The sequence below is a fragment of the Anabrus simplex genome, chromosome 1, assembly GCF_040414725.1.
Source record: "Anabrus simplex isolate iqAnaSimp1 chromosome 1, ASM4041472v1, whole genome shotgun sequence".
NCBI lineage: Eukaryota > Metazoa > Arthropoda > Insecta > Orthoptera > Tettigoniidae > Anabrus > Anabrus simplex.
Window position 1 is genome coordinate 426,219,097 of NC_090265.1, and position 21,887 is coordinate 426,240,983.

A 21,887-nucleotide genomic window follows, 5' to 3' on the forward strand; every position below is an offset into this window, starting at 1 on the left:
TCCAAATTCAGCCGTTTGCCTCTGCTGCTGGTGAGCAGGCACAAAAACTAGAAATATAATTTTGAGTTGGTCTGAAACTAATAAAACCGAGCTCGATAGCTGCAGTTGCTTAAGTGCGGCAAGTATCCAGTAATCGGGAGATAGTGGGTTCGAGCCCCGCTGTCGGCAGCCCTGAAGATGGTTTTCCGTGGTTTCCCATTTTCACACCAGGAAAATGCAAGGGCTGTACCTTACTTACGGCCACGGCCGCTTCCTTCCACTTCCTAGGCCTTTCCTATCCCATCGTCGCCATAAGACCTATCTGTGTCGGTGCGACGTAAATCAAATAGCAAAAAAAAAAAAAAAAACCTAATAAATATCCCTAACAATTGCAGAAATGTAATATCCAGTTAGGGGACCCCTACAATTTAATTTATAAAGATACAGTAGGTACAGCATATGGGTGAGTACAGACAGCAACTCATCCGTGCGTTCACATGTACTAAAACCTCCAGTGCCGATTGTGTTCCACTTTGTTTAACTCACGTCTAACACATTTCTTTTCACTTGTGCTAGCAGTAGTACTGAACCATACTAAAAGTACATTGTCACCGATATTGAGGGACTTTATAAGAGGAGGCACTTACTACTCACAATTTGAAACATCGTCCTTCTGAAAACGTGTAGGTAGTGTAGAGGGCTGACATAAACAACAGTTCAGATTGGATCGTATTACCCAATCCATTGGTGAATCATAAAGTGATGGAACCAAAATCTCACAATGATTGTCTACAAGAAAAGTCGGTATAATTCCTGACGAATATTCGAGCACGTTCATAATGATTTTACCAAGCCTCGGGGCTATGAGAGTTAGGGATTCCACTTCATGAAAGTAACTCACCGGAATGAATTGGAATTCATTTCAATGTAAATCGGATCTAAATAGTAGAAGGAAATCATGAACAAATCATGTGCTTCTGGACATGTTAAATAGTGATATTTAATCAAGGTGAGATAAGGAAAATGTGTAGAAAACAATGAAGTATTCCTAATAATTGTGAAATGTGCTAGAACAGAAAGCAGGGTGCGATTGTCCATCCGGGAAAGCATAGCATACAACATAGTACCTGTTAGCTTGTAAGTGAACATGTGGTATAGTTAGTTGTTATAGGAATTAGATCTGGCGATATTGTCGGTACCTTCACCAGCGTAGCACTCGGTAACATATTCGCCAGGTCAACGTATAGATATTCAGTGTAAGAAATGAGAAGTGTGAGGGTAAGTGACGGATAACTGTAGTAAAATAATATGAAATGCTTCCTGAATCTCAGTGCTAGTATAGAATTAGATTACCAGATTCGTTCTTCAAATTGTAAGCCTGCATTTTGCTGCGCGTGGAGGGCCAAATAGTATTTCCCTTAAAACACTAATCACCATCATTATCGAGGATAGGACTACTTGATTCATTATACTATTCGTGTATCCAGTTTGATGATAGAATATTCTTTTGTCAATCATGTTAGAAAAGAAGAAAAATCAGAGGAGTGGTAACCTTTACAGAAATTCGAAATCTTGAATTATTGACATTTACTGCTCTTAAAAATTGCCTTTACATAATACAATTGTATACAGTAATATAACCTATTATCTATACGTTTAGAATATTTTGCTTGTAAGGAAACATTCAGAAATAGACATCCCCTACCTTTATTGAAGTCTAGCTATGCGCAAAACAGACAGTGTTGTACGGTTGTGATTTTCTCGACCATGAAATGATGAATTTCCCTCTGAAAATACGAACTTTAGATTGTAAAAGTGAATTAAATTGTCTGAAACAAGAATGAGAGAGATATCTTTTGTATATGTACATATGATGAGCAACCCAGTGTCGTAGTCATGGTATTCAAACTAATGTCTCCGAACTCCGCAGTTTATTCCAGACTAAAAAGGTAAAACTAAGGTAGTGACTTATCCAAACCTCGACATCGGTGTCGTGGTCTGTGTTCCTCAGCTAGGTCAGGCACTTTCAACCGGAGATCAATTGCGGTGTAGTTGGGGACAAAACATGACGACCTCAGTTCCTGGAAGCGAGCTGGAAGCCAGTAGTCAATCACACCCTGCACCCTGCTGAGTTAACGAGCTCTAAGTGATCCGTGTTTCATTTGGAGAGGCTGCCAAACTACTTTCTTCCTCATTCTCTGTAGTATTTACCCTTTCTTCATGTGGAGTGCAGTAGCCGATTTGGCGACTCTGGTTGCAGTAGAGGTAGTAAATCCTATAAGTCGCTAATAGAGACCGAGCTGCCGCTGGAAAATAGAGGTGTGAGGCGAGGTCGTCATGATTTGTCCCCAACTATAGTATGGCCAGTTCATTTCTTCTTTTTATTGGGCCAACAGCACGTAGCTCACCATACAAGTGATAATCAGACCCAATGTGCCGTAACTTTGGCATAATTTCAAATTCAACGAAATCCCTAATGGAAATTCGTAATTATTAAGTTTGAAGATCCACTTGATTATAAACACCTGATATCATTCGATACCAGTGTACACCAATCAGGATAGTTCTCTCCGTGCTGCAATTTAAACAGGCTTTTTATTTTTCTGGAATGTGGTCCATGGTATGCTAAAGATAGCTAGCTGCGTAATGCGAATTAGTGTCGGCTTTCCGATGAGAACAATTCCTTCGTCAATATTAAGTTGAAATTAGTTTGTGTTTGACTTCTTAACTGAGTTCCGAATTGAATCACTTCCGTCCTGGAAGTGATTAATATAAAACTTGCTATCAGATCCGATACACAGTGTTGGTTGTGGTGGGGACGTATTGATTGGTACTGGAAGTGAATTTAGTTTCCCGGAAATATTAATCGAGCTAAGGAAAGAATTACATTCAAAGTTTCTTAAGAATTATATAATTTGAAATAAAATCTCTGTGTAGTCTTAGTGACTAAGTCCGTTGTAACTTAACTCTTATTGGAAAAAGAAATAGGCCACCCAGAATATTGGTGATGAACAAACAGCAAGAATCGACATTGCAAGCAGCTGTGTCACTATCCAATCGGGGGAAGTTCCGCAAGGTTGTTAGTATCTCTCTGACAGAGATAGCTAGGAAGGGTGAGAGGTTATAAATGTGGCAGTTTTGACTCTGCCGGTGTAGGCATCATGGCACAAAAAGTGACCTCCTAAAAACACGCATTCCCTGTGTACGTGAACGATCAAAGGGAAGGAGCGTTATTAGCATTTTCCTTCCTGGCGAAGTACGCAAGGGCCCACTCCCGATTGGGACTGTTGTCAGCACATACATTCTTGTTTCCAAACCTGAAAAAATAATCGCTTATGCGTTATTCAGTTCCTGTAACCATCTCTGCAGCGTAGGTGAAATGAACACAGATTTAGTGTAGAGTTAAAATCATAGGACGAGACGGACCTCTGAATACAACGCTACCAGTACACAACGGGGCCGACGAGCGTAACTGGTGCGAACACATAAATTACATTGGATTTAAGTTGTGTTAAATATATTTATAAAAAGCTTGGACCTTTAAAAGAACGATTTAAACGCAAGAGATAACATCTTCTTCTTCTTAATCTGCTTACCCTCCAGGGTTGGCTTTTCCCTTGAACTCGGCTAGGGATCCCACCTCTACCACCTCAAGGGCAGTGTCCTGGAGCTTCAGACCTTGAGTCGGGGGATACAACCGGGGAGGATGACCAGTACCCCGCCCAGGCGGCCTCACCTGTTATGCTGAACAGGGGCCTTGCGGGGGATGGGAAGATTAGAAGGGATAGACAAGGAAGAGGTAAGGAAGCGACCGTAGCCTTGGGTACCATCCCGGCATTTTCCTGGAGGAGAAGTGGGAAACCGCGGAAAACCACTACCAGGATGGCTGAGGTGGGAATCAAATCCACCTCTGCTCAGTTGACCTCCCGAGGCTGAGTGGACCCCGTTCCAGCCCTCGTACCACTTTTCAAATATCGTGGCAGAGCTGGAAATCGAACCCGGGCCTCCGGGGGTGGCAGTTATGCACACTAACCACTACACCACAGAGGCGGACAAGAGTTAAACTGACAGAAAAAAATAGTGTATTCTTCTGAGTTTGCTTGAAAAATATGTTATTTCAAAACACTCCTTAAAAGGATGTATGTTTCTAATTCAACAGCAGATAACCATAATAATGTTATTTTTACGTTCCGCGAACTACTTTGACAATTATCGGAGTCGCCGCGGTGTTGGGTTCAGGTCCTGCAGGAGTACTTTTATGTGCCTATAAACCTACCGACACGAGGCTGGCGTTTTGGACCATCTTTAAATACCAACAGACCCAGCCGAGAACCGCCTGAGCCACTCAACCTGTCACATATAACTATTAAATGTTGACATTTCAGTTATCGAAAATCTAGACTTTTGAAGGTTTCCTCCTTTTAGTTTTCATGTATTTCCATCTGACCTAGAGTTTCGTGTTTTAGGGACTATGGGACACTGTCGAGAGTTACGAAGACTGTTTCTACTTCCTTGTGCTAGGCTCCTCTTGTCATCTTTTACAATATGACCACCCGTGGTCAGCTCTTGTTCTAATCCTTCTTTCTAATCCGTTCTGTCTTTGGCCAATTCCTTCATTCTTTTTTCCTATGTTCTGCTACAGATTGGGTAGTGTTGGTGGAGGATGCTACAAGTAGCATCGGATAAGAAAATAACAGATACGTTCATCCTAGAAAAGCTAAATGTCGCTAAACGGCTATCATTCCACGTTGATGAAAGCTACCTCTTGTTCAGTGGGCACATTCTGGAGGGGGAAGGGCAAAGCAGAATTTAGAAAATGCTGTTTTTCAAGGCAAGGAGATCTCCAGGATGAACAGCAAGTAGATTGTTCTATCACGCAAAGATCATCACCGGCCCACCATTCCATATTACACTACGAAGAGCTGAATACTAATCTGTGTGGCGACGTCCCGTTAGGGATCAGGGACATTAGTTCACGACGCTCAGTAATAGGTATAACGTATTATGGGAACTGACAATCCCGTTATATTTGCCCCTTAAAACAAAAAATACCACAACTATTGAGCTGAAGGTGTAAACTCACTTTATTATCATTGATATCTGACAAACTCATTAGTTACCTACTCGGAGGAAGACGTATAGGATTATGGAAGGAGGTTTATTTGGTAATGATGCCATGTAGATATCAGTACTAAAAGCACGAGTCCGTGTGAACCCAGTTATTGGGCTCATTGGATCATTTTTGTGCCAGACTTAGGAGTGTTTTTATGACACATCCGGTTGTCCACAGTTGAAGAACGTAGTGTTTAAGTAGGTGTGAGATAGCACGTGATGTCCGAGAGGAGTGCTGCGCGATGAGAAATATAATGGTCCACTCAGCAGATAAGATGAAGTTTTACTGTGCCAGACAGTAAAAAGCTCGCCTCACTAGCGCGGATATCAGATGTCCCTTGCCACTTACCTACACAAAATTGTTACCCTGCAGAATGTTTTCATTTAACTGCTGGATTCTCATTACCTCAAACAGGGTATAAAGCGAGAGGCAATAAACAGCGTATGGCTCTGGAGTGTCACTGGAATTTGTTCATCACCTCAGATTCACATTTCAACAGAGTAGTTTGTATGCGATACTATTTTACATATGACTCTGAGACTTTTAAGTACTTGGAAATTCGTTTCAATTACAGTTTGTTACAAATGGTTATCTGAGATGTTTATTAAAATTATTATATATCTGTGTGTATCAAGACGTCCTTTTGCCTGCACTTTGTGGTTTTTAATAATAATAATAATAATAATAATAATAATAATAATAATAATAATAATAATAATAATAATTCTACTTTTACGGTTTTCGGATAAGCCGAGGAGCCGGAATTTAGTCCCGCAGAAGTTCTTTTACGTGCCACTTTTACTAGAAAACTACTCATTCAAAATTTGTTTCGAATACTATTTACGAATTTGTTTGTCCAATATCTTCTTCTGATACAGTGAAATACGTAATAAGTGAAATTTTAGTGGTGATCGTACGAAAGTTTATGCTGAAGAGCTGATAACTAATTCTATGCAGTATTGCTGTGGTGAGAATCATGGTAATTTTAAAGGCTGTCTTTACTCCCTGAATGTTAATCTGACGGTTGATCTTTATACTGGAAGGGAGTGGTCAAATCAAGAGCAACAATAACGCAAAAAAGATGGAACTGAAAATGATGTGAGAGAGAGGGACAGAAGGGTAGTACGCGAAAAGCCGCTGATGGGCCGAGGCATCCGCCTGCCTACGCGTCTCAGAATCTCAGGAAAATGTGGGGTCGAGAAAACTATAATCTTGTAGGCTTACATGCCAAGTGACTGTTCTATTAACGACGAGTACAAAGACTAGTGCATCTATATACATCCAATAATTCATTTATCAATCTGGTAACGACCGATCTGGCTGTGCGGTTGGGGGCACGTAGCTGTGAATTTTCATTCGGGAGATAGTGGGTTTGATCCCCACTGTAAGCAACCCTGAAGATAGTTTTCCGTGGTTTCCCATTCACACACCAGGCTAATGCTGGGGCAGTACCTTAATTAAGGCCACGGCTGCTTCCTTCGCACTCCTAGGCATTTTCTATCCCATCGTCGCCGTAAAATCTGTCGGTGCGACGTAAAGCCAATTGTAAAAAAATACCAAATCTGGTATAATATACATTGTTTACACCTTTCAATATATTTGTATAATTTTTTTAATTTAATTTTTTTTTATAAATATCTACTTGTCTGTCTGATTCCTTGACTGAATGGTCAGCATACTGACCTTCGGTTCAGAGAGCCCAGGTGTCGATTCCTGGGTGGGTTAATTTCTCTGGTTCGAGGACTAGGTGTTTGTGCTTGTTTTAATACACTTCTCTTCATTCATACACAGCACACCGCACTACTGACCACCACAAAAACACGCAACACATCCCTGCATTTAGAGTGGCAACGAGAAGGACACTCGGCCTTAAAACTGGGACAAACCTATCACTAATGGACCTCAGTAAATTGGAGAAAGGTCGGGATAAAGAAAAAAGAAAGAAAGAAAGAAACATTTTATGTGTTCCTGTCTAGTGATCAATTTATTTCCTTCGTGTGTTTGGTTACCCAATACATCTGGGATTATTAATTGAAACTCTTCTCTATTGCGTACTCCACATAGAAATAGAAGTTTTGCGGTTAGGAAGTGATAACAACGGTTATGTAAATCTGCAATCTTGTATGCCTGCAGGTTAGTAGAATAGCAACTCACCTGTGCCGCTAGCTTAGTGAGGTCCTGTGTTACTTTCACATTCGTTTTTCCCATCCGACCTCCCTTGGTCAGCTTCTGTTCTCTCCTGAACATACCCTGAAGGTATTAGGGTTGAAAAGGCCTAGGGTGTATTTAAAATCTTTATACGCACGTGACTTTTTTCTATATTTTTGCCGATACCTTCTTTCCAGAAAGGATCGGAAACATATTCTTCTTCTTCTTATTATTATTATTATTATGATTATTACCCAGTTGCACTTCCTTACTACCACCAATTCCCCGTCCGACTTGTTGACTGAATGGTCTGCGTACTGGCCTTCGGTTCAGGGGGTCTCGGGTTCGATTCCCGGCCGGGTCGGGGATTTTAACCTTAATTGGTTAATTCCAATAGCCCGGAGGCTGGGTGTTTGTGCTGTCCCCAACATCTCTGCAACTCGCACACCACACATAACACTATCCTCCACCACAATAAAACGCAATTACCTCCCCATGGCAGATGACGCCCACCCTCATCGGAGGGTCTGCCTTACAAGGGCTGCACTCGGCTAGAAATAGCCACACGAAATTATTTACCACTTCCCCTCCACCGAACTCAAATCGTTCCCTGCGACTTCTTCGGATGTTAATGTTCTTTTTAGATGTAGACGTCGGATCACACCGCACACCTAATATCTGACCATTTCTCCGCCAGTTCCTCGTTGCAACAGAAGTTGGCAGGACCTGACCTGTGGTCTAATCGAGATGAGGAGATGTGAATTCGTTGTAGTTTTTGGTAAAGTGCAATTAAATAGAGAAAGATACACCCGTTTACTTAATGAACCATCTTTATGGAGAGTAAGAAACACCGTCTTGTTTTCTTGGCATTTTTCCCAATTTCTTGGGGTCGGCACTCGATGTGTTTTTGACCTTTTTTTTCTTTTTCTTTTTGCTTTTCGTCGCGCCGACACAGATAGGTCTTATGGCGACGATGGGATAGGAAAGGCGTAGGAATGGGAAGGAAGCGGCCGTGGCCTTAATTAAGGTACATCCCCAGCATTTGACGGTGTGAAAATGGGAAACCACGGAAAACCATCTTCAGGGCTGCCCACAGTGGGATTCGAACTCACTGTCTTCCGGATGCAAGCTCACAGATGTGCGCTCCTAACCGCATGGCCAAATCGCCCGGTGACCTCATTTTACGGCAGGATGTACTCCTGACACGAACCCTCTGTGGAGGTATATATTCACTATTGCGTATTTCACTGGTGGTTATTAGTGTGATCTGCTGTACGTAGATGAAGAGAAGTGTATTAAGACGGACACAAATACCTTGTCTCCAAATCATTAACCTTACGAACTTACAATCTATGGCTCAGCCGAGAATCGCACCCGGGACCCCTCTGATCTGATGGCTAGTACACTGACTGTTCAGTCAAGGAGTCTGACAGCTTATGAAACACCTTAGAAAAGTGAACGATAAATGCCTCCATTTTCGGTAACTTCGGTACGAAGTGTGATAGAATGGTTAGGTCTAATGCTAGCCGCATCTGCTCCCACGAATTAACCTGATGTGAACTTCTCCAGAAGTGGAAGTCGCGTTCCAGATTTTTAAATTCCTTACGGAGAATCAAATCTACGTTCTTCCGAGTGAACCGAACACGCCCTTGCTATCACAGCAAGCAACCCACAAACTATGTACGTAATAAGTAGAGTTAGGCATTTTAGTTGCTACACCTTAATCCTTTTTTCGCTATTAAAATGCACAAATTAGCTTGTGTTGCATTCTGGGCGAAACACTTGTAATTTTTGACGATTGAGTTTTCTGAATTTTATTTTTAGCTAGCCATATTTTGGTCAAAACGTCAAGTGTTTTAGTTGCACGTTTTTGCACCTTTTCTCAATGCAAGTACCTTTGGCCACCTTTTCTTAATGTCAGCAAATTTTCCTACTTCTTTAATAGATTTTTGGCTCTTTTCTCGCATTTTTTTCCTAAAGAAATAAAACAAGAAAAACCGTACGTTTCGTGTGTAAAGCTTGGTTCTATGTACTTCCTCAATTCGCCGCTAGGACCATAAGCTCACTGTATGAAAATCCACAGCCTGTTTCCAGTCATTCGACCGTATCAGGAATGGAATGAATGAAGCCCCCATCTAGCGTCGAGGATAGGAATTGTGTCGGCTGCCCAAGCCTGTCGCACTCCTCTGGGGCAATGACTGCTGACTGTCAGTTTAAAATGAAATGATATTGGAGAGTGTTGCTGGAATGAAATATGACAGGGAAAACCGGAGTACCCGCATCCGCTTTGTCCAGCACAAATCTCACATGGAGTGACCGGAATTTGAACCACGGAACCCAGCAGTGAGAGGCCGGCGCACTGCCGCCTAGGCTAACATGCTAGCAATTTAACCATGGAGCCAGACAAAGCTGCAGTGTTTACCTGTAACCGTTTTATAAGGGTACATGATATTTCTAAAATGCGCTGTTGTGATGGATGTGAAGGAAGCACTGGAAGGTACTGCAGAACAGAAACCAGGAAAGAGCTTAGCCAAAAACACTGATGTTTGGAATGTTGCAACAAATAGGCATTTACTATCGACTGCAAACAAAATATGCACCACTTGTGCCTGTACACGCTGAACATTTCTTTTCTGTATACTAGTACTAAGTGACCTGAGATGAAACCCCACGGAAAATAACATTAAAATGTTATCTGTTTTGACAGTTTTATGAACGTGTGATTTTAATAACACTGTGTTCTGGGACTTGTTTTAGGCATATTTTAATGCACGATAAAATGAGTGTATTTTCTTGTCCTTGCATATGACGTAAAATTGGTTTTAGTGTAGGTTGTATGAATACTTACATTTAAAATTTGCACCTTATTTACACCTTTTTCGACTGAATTAAAGCACGTTTCTTGCACCTTTTTAAAATCTGTACCGAGCTCGATAGCTGCAGTCGCTTAAGTGCGGCCAGTATCCAGTATTTGGGAGGTAGTAGGTTCGGACCCCACTGTAGGCAGCCCTGAAAATGGTTTTCCGTGGTTTCCCATTTTCACACCAGGCAAATGCTGGGGCTGTACCTTAATTAAGGCCACGGCCGCTTCCTTCCCACTCCTAGCCCTTTCCTGTCCCATCGTCGCCGTAAGACATATCTGTGTCGGTGCGACGTAAAATAAATAGCAAAAAAAAAAATTAAAATCTGTCTCGTCCCCAGTAACTATCACACTTATAAAACTGAGCTCTGGGAACACCTCGGCAGTGAACGAGGGCATCATCCCACAACGGGATGCATTCAAATACTCTCTAGTCATGTCAACAGCCGAACGCAAAATTACTACAAACAAGGTCGCCATACATCACCACCAAACACATTTGTGTTCGATCAACACGTCAACAAAGCAAACCATTTACGCAGCATTGCGATGACATGAAGAAACGACATACTGGCTGCTTTCATGAAAATTAATTAACAGACCTAGTACACAATAATACAGAATCCAATTCCCAAAGGAATAAATAATTGGACAGTAGAGCTAACGATCAACGATTCTGTGAATATAGAAGTTGCGGAGGATTATCAGCAGATTAATGGCTAAGCCATTTCTTTCCTCCTCTTATACAGTATTATCATGTTGTCTGGGGTCTGTCTACTTTTTGACATACACATCATGAGAGTCTATTACTCTCTTGACAGGAATAATGAAATAAATGTTGGTCCCGTTTTAAGAACTACTGTACATTATTCTAGTTTCATGGAGATGACATTATAAAGGTTTGCCTGTTACATAAACATTGACATATCCATAGAAGACTGGTGAACATGGTTAAGAGTAGCCTACACATTCTATGTTTATTATGCATAGAGTAATTTACTTCAACCACATAAAATCTCGATAGTCAGAGACGTAATCATGTTAAATTAACTTTGCGTGGTTTCCCATTTTCACACCAGGAAAATGCTGGGGCTGTACCATAATTAAGGTCACGGCGGCTTCCTTCCCACTCCTAGCCCTTTCCTGTCCCGCCGTCGCAATAAGACCTATCTGTGTCGGTGCGACGTAAAGCAACTACCAAAAAAAAAAAAAAACTTTCTATTTCTACAATATATTCGTTTATGAACAAACCTACGTTCGCAAAATACGAATATTTTAAAATCAATGATATAGGCCCGTTCAAATTTTGTACTAATATTATTCAAACTGAATATACGCAATAAACACCTAATTCGAATGCACTTCATATTTAGCCTCTGACGTGTTCCGAAGTTCTTTATACGATTTTAGCAACGTCTGACCCCGTGATCATGCAATTAGGCCCTTCCTTCTTCACCGTATTATGAAAGACGGAGTAAGGATAACTGTCAAAAGACATGTACCCTAGCCCCCGAACCCCACTATTATGAGGATATCATCCAACATTGAGGTCGCACTGCTTAATTTAAAAAAAAAAAAGTCTCCTTGGCTAAATTGTCAGCGTTCTGGGACTCGAGTTCGATTCTCGGACGGGTCGGGGATAGTAATTGGATATGGTTAATTCGTCTGGCTCAGACACTGGTTGTATATGTTCTTATTACATTTCTCCTTATCTACATACAACACGGCATACTATCAACCATCAAACAATAGGCGATATTGAATATATCTCTCCACATAAGGTTGGTGTCAGGAAGGTCATCCGGCCTAAAACTGCACCAAATCCACATCAAAAGCTGACCCCAATACATTGGAGGAAGTTATTAGATGATGATGATAATAATAATAATAATAATAATAGACTGATATCAAATAGGCTATAACCATGAAAGATATGACACATTTCTAACTGTAAATATCGCCCTATTGTAAGATATTGAACGTTCGCATTGGTCATGCGGGAGCCAGTTAGATCATCATTAACGCTGTGTGTGCCATTTGAGATGGACTAAGTGAATCTTTGATCAAAAGGAAATTGAATCGATTAATTACTCTAAACAGCAACCTGGCATTTGACCGAGTTAATCATGTTAATTGAGGTAGCCTACTTACAGCGCTAGGGTTTACGGAGAATTTCACTGCATGCAAAACCTTACGTTGAGGTATAATATCGACAGTTACCTTACACAAGCGATGAGTACTACCATACGAGTAAGCGAAGATTTTCTGTTATTGATGCTTAAATTCTTTGTCTACCTGCTACTCCATAGGCTCACCGACGAAAGCAAGCTTGTACACTCAATGCTTACCCACACAACGCCACTACTATTATTGATTGCAGTAATGATTTATTACGTTAGTTTCGTCATAAAATCCTGCCGACACAATGAATACTCTGACATGGTATGGACCCCGTAGCTATCTGCTTTACTTTGCTGAAGATAGTTTTCCGTAGTTTCCCATTTTCACACCAGCAAAATTACGGCATCACCAGTATATCATATTATTAAGACCATCGTCGCTGTCTTGGCAGTCCTAAACCTTTCCCTTTGTAGCATCGCCGAAAACCTGTACATGTTAGTGCGACTGTAAATTTTAAGAAAACACTGGGCGAATTGCCCGTGCGGTTACGGGCGCGCAGTTGTGAGTTCGCTTTCGGCAGATAGTGGGTTCGAACTCCACTGTCGGCAGCTCTGAAGATGGTTTTTCGTGGTTTCCCCGTTTTCACACCACGCAGATGCTGGGGCTATACCTTAGTTAAGGCCACGGTCGTTTCCTTCCCACTCCTAGGCCTTTCCTCTCCCATCGTCGCCATATGACGTATATGTCGGTGCGCCAACAGGTGAGCGGGTAATATTGCACCGGAATAATATCCTAATCGTTCACAAGACCCAATTTAGTCACTGTCCGTCATAAATTACACTACTATTTTGTACAGTGTTCAATAGACGTTTTGCGTATTCTAATTTAGTGCACTTTTTATTTTGCTATGTGCATGCAAATTATATATTACAAAGAGTATATATAAAGAAACACATGAAATCAGCTATCCAAAACCAATAGAATCGTAATAAAAGCAAGAAGTATACCATATGTGATTGTTAACACAATATCATTGTCCATTGTGTTACACATCAGTACCGTGTAAAGCTACCACATGCTCTGTGCCATGCTTGAACATGGGGCACACTTAGCGCTAAAGAATCCACCTTGTTGTGGGGCAGATTGGGTAGCAGTTTCTGTCACAGCTGAAGGATTAGGACGTTGGGCAACTGTGATCTTCAGTTCACGCCATGCCCAGCTCCTTGGGTGGACGGTCAGCGTAGTTTCATGCGTTACAGAGGGACCCGGATTCGATTTCCGGCCGGGTTGGCGATTTTAATATTAAATGGTTAGTGCCCTCGGCTCGGGGACTGGATGTTTGTGCCAATCCTAACATCCGTGCAGTTCATACACCATTATCCTCCACCAAAATAACAAGCGGTTTCCTACATTCGGCAGATACCGCCCACAATCGTCGGCGGGTCTGCCTTACAAGGACTGCGGCAGGCTAGCAATAGCCACTCGAAATTATTAATATAATAATAATAATTAGAGCCCGGATTTTTATGCATTAATAGGTTAGAATGCAAACTTACTGAAGCGAGTTGCAAGTATAGTCTACCTTCACATCCGTTGCGCTATGGGGATTGCATAGACATTAGGGGTAAGATCCATCAAAACCCCTGTAATTTATGTTACTCTTACTACGCTCTGGAAAGGCGGGTAGCCGACACTTCCTACTAACCAAATTAGTGTGCAATCTAACCTATTACTGCATAAAAATCCGGGCTTTAATAATAATTATTATTATTAGTAGTAGTAGTAGTAGTTATTTAATTGCGGCCAGTATCCAGTGTTCGGGAGATAGTGGGTTCGAACCCTACTGTCGGCAGCCCTGAGGAAGGCTACCTGTGTCGGTACGACGTAAAGCAAATTGTAAAAAAAAATTAAAAAGGCGTGCTCTTTTACCTCCGTGATACCCTGTCTGGCGTAGTATCAAACCAAAATAGGCTAAGTATCTCAAAATCCTCCTAAAAGTTTATCGCCTCTTCATGGTCCTTTTTTTATGTGGAACTGAATGTGACTTCAGAAGGAGGTGAATTATAGACGCCAAAACAGACTAACCTAAATTTCAGTAACGGAGGGGAATTTCGTTTAAATTGTTTAGTGCCATTAGGAAACATAATTCAGTAATGCTATGGACTGTGTTTTGCTCTTGTTTTGTATGATCAATAATCACATGTACTGTATTGTTCTTTGCATTGCTAGAAATACAATATTAATAAAGGGCATTATCCACTCAGATAGGCATAAGTTGTGTATGTTATCGTATTGTATAGTAAGTTACGGGTGTGAAATACGTTCTAGACCACTAATACATTTATAAAATCAAACATTATTTTCTCCTTATTAGCAAAGTGCTGTACGAGTTGTCCTTTACGTAAATGATAAGTAAATTCTTTAGAAAATACACCTATGCAATGGATTCTTACTGAAAGTAAATAAGTTGTAGGAATGTGCCAACAATTTCTCAGTTTTTTTTTTCAAATCATGTTAATGTGACGCTCGTGTAACCTCGTACCATTAAGAGCCGATGACCTGGTTGTTAGGCCCCTTTAAACATCAAACATCATCATCGTCATCATCACCACCAATAATGTGACTCCCTTCTAGCGTAAGACCATCCATAATTGTAAAACAAATAACGGGATGAATTTAAAGAAAAAATATAAGACTGTCCTGGAAACAAAACAGTGCATATAAAGTATACCATGTTGATAGAAATGTTCCGAAACCATTCAAGTCTCTCTCTCTCTCTCTCTCTTCTTAGAAGCACAATTATATTTAGTCATAAGCTCTTGATGAGGAATACAATATCCTAGTCTGTGGACTGTCTCCCTTAGAAAAATAATCGCAGTGTATTGCAATGCCTCTACTGTACAATTAACAAACCCTCGCCCTGTTAGAAATACGCTAATATCCGGAAAATAATTCTAAAGAAAATTGAATGCGCAGCATTTCTTTGCTGTGTTACGGGTGGCCGGTCTCTAGGGTGGCACGATAATAGAACACCTCACAGATTACGTAGATATTGGAAGAGTTCGCCTTGCGACAGTCCCATGGGGGATCACTTCACTAATACACGAGGCTACTGTAAGTTCTTAACTAGTCTATCGAACCGCTGGGAAATAAAAGTTGATCTCTTAATTGCGCCGTTTGTATCAATTATGACCCAGTATTCATTGTAGAGCTGTTTTTTTTAAGACATTACTGCACAACATGGTTCTAAACACGCTAACCAGACGGGGCAGAACAACCTATTTAGGCTTTCTCATGTTAGAGGTGGACAGGTTTAATCTTGGTAAAGGTGGTCTAGACTTAGGAGTCCTTAAGTGGGACTCGTTGAAGTAAAACTAAGACATTACAGAACCTCTTGTAGGTCAAAACTGACATACCTTCTAGTGTAACAGCTGTGACAATTGTCTCGTAGGTTCATGGTTATCAGATCGATTCCAAGTACAGTCGGTTGGTATTTAAAAGAACTTAAATTGCGGAAGAATTTTCAGTGGATTTACAGACGCAATAAAGAATGTATTATTCGGACAGAATGTTGGACTTACTGAGTCTCTTAACACCGTCAGAAGGTGAGGTGACACTAGACGTTATAGAAATTATTATTATTATTATTATTATTATTATTATTATTATTATTATTATTATTATTATTATTATTATTATTATTATTATTTACTTATTTATTTATCCTCCGTTAGGTTCTTCTAAGGACCACGTGACAATTTCATTGCTTGATCCCTTTCTGTTCCTTCTTCTTCCTCCAATACTTCACCTGCTCACTATATCTCCTTTTCATCTTCCCGGTCAATTTTGAGCCTGTTTTCTTTCCCTCCCGACCTAGAAATCCTTCAGTTTTAACACTTTCTTTCTGAAATTCTCTCTCTGTTTCTTATTCTTCTCTTACATTGTTTCTTTCCAAATCATCATCGTCATATTATTATTATTATTATTATTATTATTATTATTATTATTATTATTATTATTATTATTATTATTATTATTATTATTCCCTTGTACTGCTTAATTTGACTGACTTTCTGAAGGAGCGTTTGTTCCACTGAACATTCAACTGCAGCGAACGAAAAATTTCTGTCTCCCTTCTTGCAAAAGTGAAAAATCTGCTTTCTAATTGCAACACTGTACTCCAACATCGTGCACACTATGTACTTCCCTCAAAACGTCAGTCTCTTTAGTTTCTTGAGACCATTGAAAGTACAGGAAGAAGTACCACCTTACGGAAGCGAACATGATGAGTAGACGCAACAAGTAAGAACCAGATTGGATCGAATGATTTTAATGCGTGGTACAGATTGTGCAGCTTTAAGTTTGCGTTCGGAAGAAGATAGATTCAAACCCTCACTGTTGGCAGCCCAATAGATAGTTTCCCATTTTCACACTAGAAAATGCTGGGGCTATATCTCTGTTAAGACTACGATCGCCTCCTTCCAAATCCCACTCCTCCCATCTCCTACCATTACTGATATTTTTCTGTGTTAGCACAACGTTAAACTGCTAATTCTGAACCAGAGTGTTCTCTGACATAGCGATATGTCTTTCCTTCACATTTTAATATTGATGCGCATGATAAATTCATGAACTTTTAATTGGATATTATAGAGAATAGTGGAATAAAAATGCATGTGAAATGGTTGTGACATTAAGTTTAAAATCCCGTTAAGCAATTTCTCATTTGACAGATGTACCATCCGACCCGCAATAATGTGTCCATGTTAGTTCAATTAACCTTCGTCAGTCCTAAAATCTCATAAATGGAATTGTAAAATGTATTGACTTATTAGAAGTTATTGAGTTACGGGAATTGCTGGCTTGAATTGTAGCCAGTTCTGTGTTAGGTGCCATTAACAAGGGGCACTAATACGTTGATATAAATTCAGTGTGCGTCCAAATCCGAGTAATAAGTAGACCGTTAATATTCTGGTACTATTGTTTATTGTATGTGCGGAGAGGCTGTGCGACTGAAATACACTTAGTAAAGTTGATTGCCAATGTTCTCTGTTCGAAGGAATGGAAACTAGTCGATATCCATTCGTGTTTACTATCTATGGATACGAACGAAGTATTGTTGAGTGCCTAAATTTTATAACTATATTCGTCGTACGGGTCTCTTTGTAGAGGTTTTCTCAGCCACATTCAGAAATACTCTTGGGCATTACGATTACATCACAAGGGAGACTGTATACAACAGACTTGTCATTGTACTGAATGAGTAGGTAATGTGTGTCGGGGGAACGGAGCATAACAGCTCCACACACGAGTGATATTCATACACCCGTAAACTCCTCTTAGAACAGATGTCACAGAGCGGCAGTTACGCAGTGGATATGTGTTTGCTCGCCGTCCGTGTGTACAAGTGGAGAAAGTACTGTACCTCGTCGAGTAACATCACAGACTAATTAACAGTTTTCTGGTACAAAATCATTCGTTAGAAAGTCCGACTCGTTGGCTGAACGGTCAGCGTCCTGGCCTTCGGTTCAGAGGGTCCCGGGTTCGATTCCCGGCCGGGTCGGGTATTTTAACCTTAATTGGTTAATTCCAATGGCACGGGGGCTGGGTGTCTGTGTTGTATTCATCATCATTTCATCCTCATCACGACGCGCAGGTCGCCTACGGGAATCAAATAAAAAGACCTGCATCTGGCGAGCCGAACCCGTCCTGGGATATCCCGGCACCAAAAGCAACACAACATTTCATTTCATTCGTTAGAAATACGTGTTGGATATTAAAACTTATATTTCAGTTTTTAAACAACTGTTTAAACAACTGATGGCCGAGCTGAGTGGCTCAGACGGCTAAGGCGCTGGCCTTCTAACCCCAACTAGGCAGGTTCGATCCTGGCTCAGTCCGGTGGTATTTTAAGGTGCTCAAATACGACAGCCCCGTGTCGGTAGATTTACTGGCACGTGAAAGAACTCCTGCGTGACTAAATTCCGGCACCTCGGCGTCTCCGAAGACCTTAAAAAGTAGTTAGTGGGACGTAAAACAAATAACATTATTATTATTATTATTATTATTATTATTATTATTATTATTATTATTATTATTATTATTATTAAACAACTGATGGTGACATCGGTATGGAAAATGGATTTATCTATGTACTACATGGAAGGTTAATAATTATCTCTTGGTTATCGTGTCTACTGGAAATTGAAATGTGGAGAGTACTATGCCCACAGACAGTTGAACAGATTTTTGGATATTTGTTATATGAATTCCGCTTTAATTACTTCCTGGACCACATTCACAATTTTGCCGAGAGTTTCACAAAATAGACTCGTCCATCACCCGTAGGTAAATGGAAGTGAAGGGCTACCACACTCCATAATCTCTTTGACGGAATTAGTAAATCAGACAGTTGAGCGCTGGCTTTCTAAGCTCATGTTGGTGGATTCGATCCTAATTGAGTCCGGTTGTATTTAAAGGTGCTCAAATATGCGAGCCTCATGTCAGTAGATTCAGTGGTTCGTAAAGACCTCTGTTGAACGATATGTCGAATTTTCGGCAGCTCTGAGACCGTAAAATTATTTATGGGATGATAAATAATATTATATATCGTTCTCAGTGCGATTTTATTTAGTCAAAATAAATATCACACGAGATACGTTCACTTCTTGATTGGAAAATCACTTAATCATCATGGAGTCTATTCTTTACATCGCACAGCTCCCACTCAGTTCGCTTAACGATTACACGATTATAAACAATTACCGTATATGCAACCCTTCAACAATATTAAGAGAACCAGTTTACTGCCGTTTCTGACAGGTACAGATATCAACCAGTCCTTACACTAATCATTCACTACACCATCACAAGTCAAAACTAACTACCCGACTCACTACCGCACTGCCCTCTCGGCCTGTCAGCTCGATATATACACCGTTCGAAAAAACAGTCTAGAAATCTCTTACTTCTGGAAATGTTCTTGCAACACTATAAATCAGAGCCTCTCAAACGACCAATATCTCACGCGTGCAAACTGAGGCGCAGAGTTCCTGTGCGCAGTGCATCGGTCCCACTCGGCTCGGCTCGGACCAACGCTTCGTCTCTGGGCTACTCGACTAAGCTCGGCTCAACTCGGCTCGGATTTGGAGCGCTACGGAGTAAGTGAGGAAGAGGGAGACAGCAGAGCGAGCGAGACAAGCATGGGGAAAGAGAGAGACAGCGCTGTTGCTTCAAATCTAGGAGCGAGGGTCTGCACTCTGGTCAAACAAGCGAGGTCGTCTTTTGCACCGTGAACAGCGCAATGCACTGGTGCACGCACCTTAAGAGGCCCTGCTCTAAATGGAATACATCCGAACATACAAGGAACAATCGATCGACCAACCTCTCGACACTAGAATATTCGATTACGTATGTACAAACTACAATGAAGGAGTCCATATAACTCCTAAAGTTTCTACACGTATGTGGATAATACGGTAAGCTTCCAGAAGCCTCCATATGCATAAGAATTTTAGTGGATCATACGCAAAATACAAATATTATAGAGTTTTCTACAGTTTTCGACTAAACAGATTTTGAAGTTATATGCATTTACAATAGATTTTCACAGGGATATCACATCTTAATCAACAGATTTTGAGGTTATACGAACTTGCGTGATATATTTACAGGAAAATCATATGTTAGTCGTACTTAACATTTAATTAAAATAAAAATATATTAAAATAATTGAAGATTTTACAAGAGGTAGGATAGATGTAGGATGGTGTACATACAAAGTATATAATTGTAAATCTATAATTATAAAGGGAAGTGTCTGTCTGTCTGTCTGTCTGTCTGTCTGTCTGTCTGTCTGTCTGTCTGTGCGCGATGGTCAGCAAAATGTACAGCACTCAGATATCTGAAATTTTGAACATAGGTAGATGGAAAGGGGTCCGAATGCACCTCGAAGCCGGAATTTTCATTTTCACTTTCGTTGGTAAATTATGAACGAAAAACCATCGGAAAACGTGCAATAGGATATGACAATCCAACGTGTTGTCACCAAGATTAAATGCATAGAGTACCTGTCGCTAGGCAACGTACATAAGATAGATAGAGAACACAATATTCAAGGAGCCATTTTACGTCCAGGACGTAGGAAACCGGTTTTGGTCTTATATGGTGTGAGGGCATATGACGCTGTTAATGGTGATTCATCCGTTGGATCGGGACGTAAAGTCTTGAGCTATTCGAGAGGAGTGGGCTATGTGCCGGCGCCGCGTTTCATCCTCTTCATTCTTACTATCATATATAATGTCATTCATTTCATCTCATTAACTCATTTGATTAGGTTGACGTCATGAAAGTCATCCGGTCGTAAAAATTCTCTATGAAGATTCATCTCACTTCATACCCAAACCCCATAGAGAAAGGGGGCAAGGGTCGGACACTTATACATTTAGAGGAAACATATAGGACACAAGATAGACGATAATAAAGAAGGAATAATACAGATATCAGTTAGGATGCCATTGTAAGTCCGTGGGATAGGAAGCCATTTTCCTTCGATCCATGATGTCTGTCTGTCTGTCTGTCTGTCTGTCTGTCTGTCTGTCTGTCTGTCTGTCTGTCTGTCTGTCTGTCTGTCTGTCTGTCTGTCTGTCTGTCTGTGTTCATCTGTGCAATGCCCAGTCAAGTCCACGGCAAACAGTGATCTAAAATGTTTGTCATAGGTGAGCACAGGGTTTCACCTAAGAAGCATGGCTGTGTCTGAAAGCAATTCTTGCTCCAAGACATGAAGCTCAAGAATTATCCGGTTTCCTATAAATTGAAAAGTCTATAGACACGGCATGTCATACAGATGAGGCTGTCAACTACACGACAGAGATTTTGAACAATTTGGTGTCACCTGGAGCACACTCGAACATCTTTGGGTGGACGATTGTAGCACCGATTATCCTTCTCAGGAATATGAATCCTTCTCTCTGCAATGAACACGGCTCTGAAACTGATGACGAATATTATTGAAGCCACCATCATGACTGAGCATGCCGCGGGCGAAGTAGTATTCCTCGGACTGTAAGTCCATTGAGTAGGAAGTCATTTTCGGCCCGCGACACGAGGAGCCATCAGCCCGTAATATTCGGAAGCGTTTGTATGTATGTATGCGAAGCCCAGTCAAATCTACGACACACAGAGATCTGAAATTTTGACATAGGACAATCGCTTAAAGTTGTAGGATTCCATCTTCGAAAACGGTGCTTTTGCCATTGTCAACTGTACGTGGATTAATCAAGAGTTCGAAAGGCAAACACAACACAGTATACATCTTACCTCCAAATGGAAGGACATTATTATATTTTATTCCGAAGCTCTAAGGAAACAATATATTTTGTATTATATAACATGGTCTTTTACATGGTTTTAATATTATTTGTACCATCCATCAACCCGGTATCTTAAGCATTGAAAGTAACAATATAATAAACATAAAATAATGTATTTCATGTAATTTACGTCAAAAAGATGTGAGTTAATAAATATAATGCATTGATTTGCTTTAAAATAAAGAGTTTAGAAACATCTAACGGTTGAATTACTAAACGCGGGCAAAGCCGCGGGCACCTGCTAGTATATATTATTACACACGACATCGACACTTAGTTGGTCTTCACACTCCAG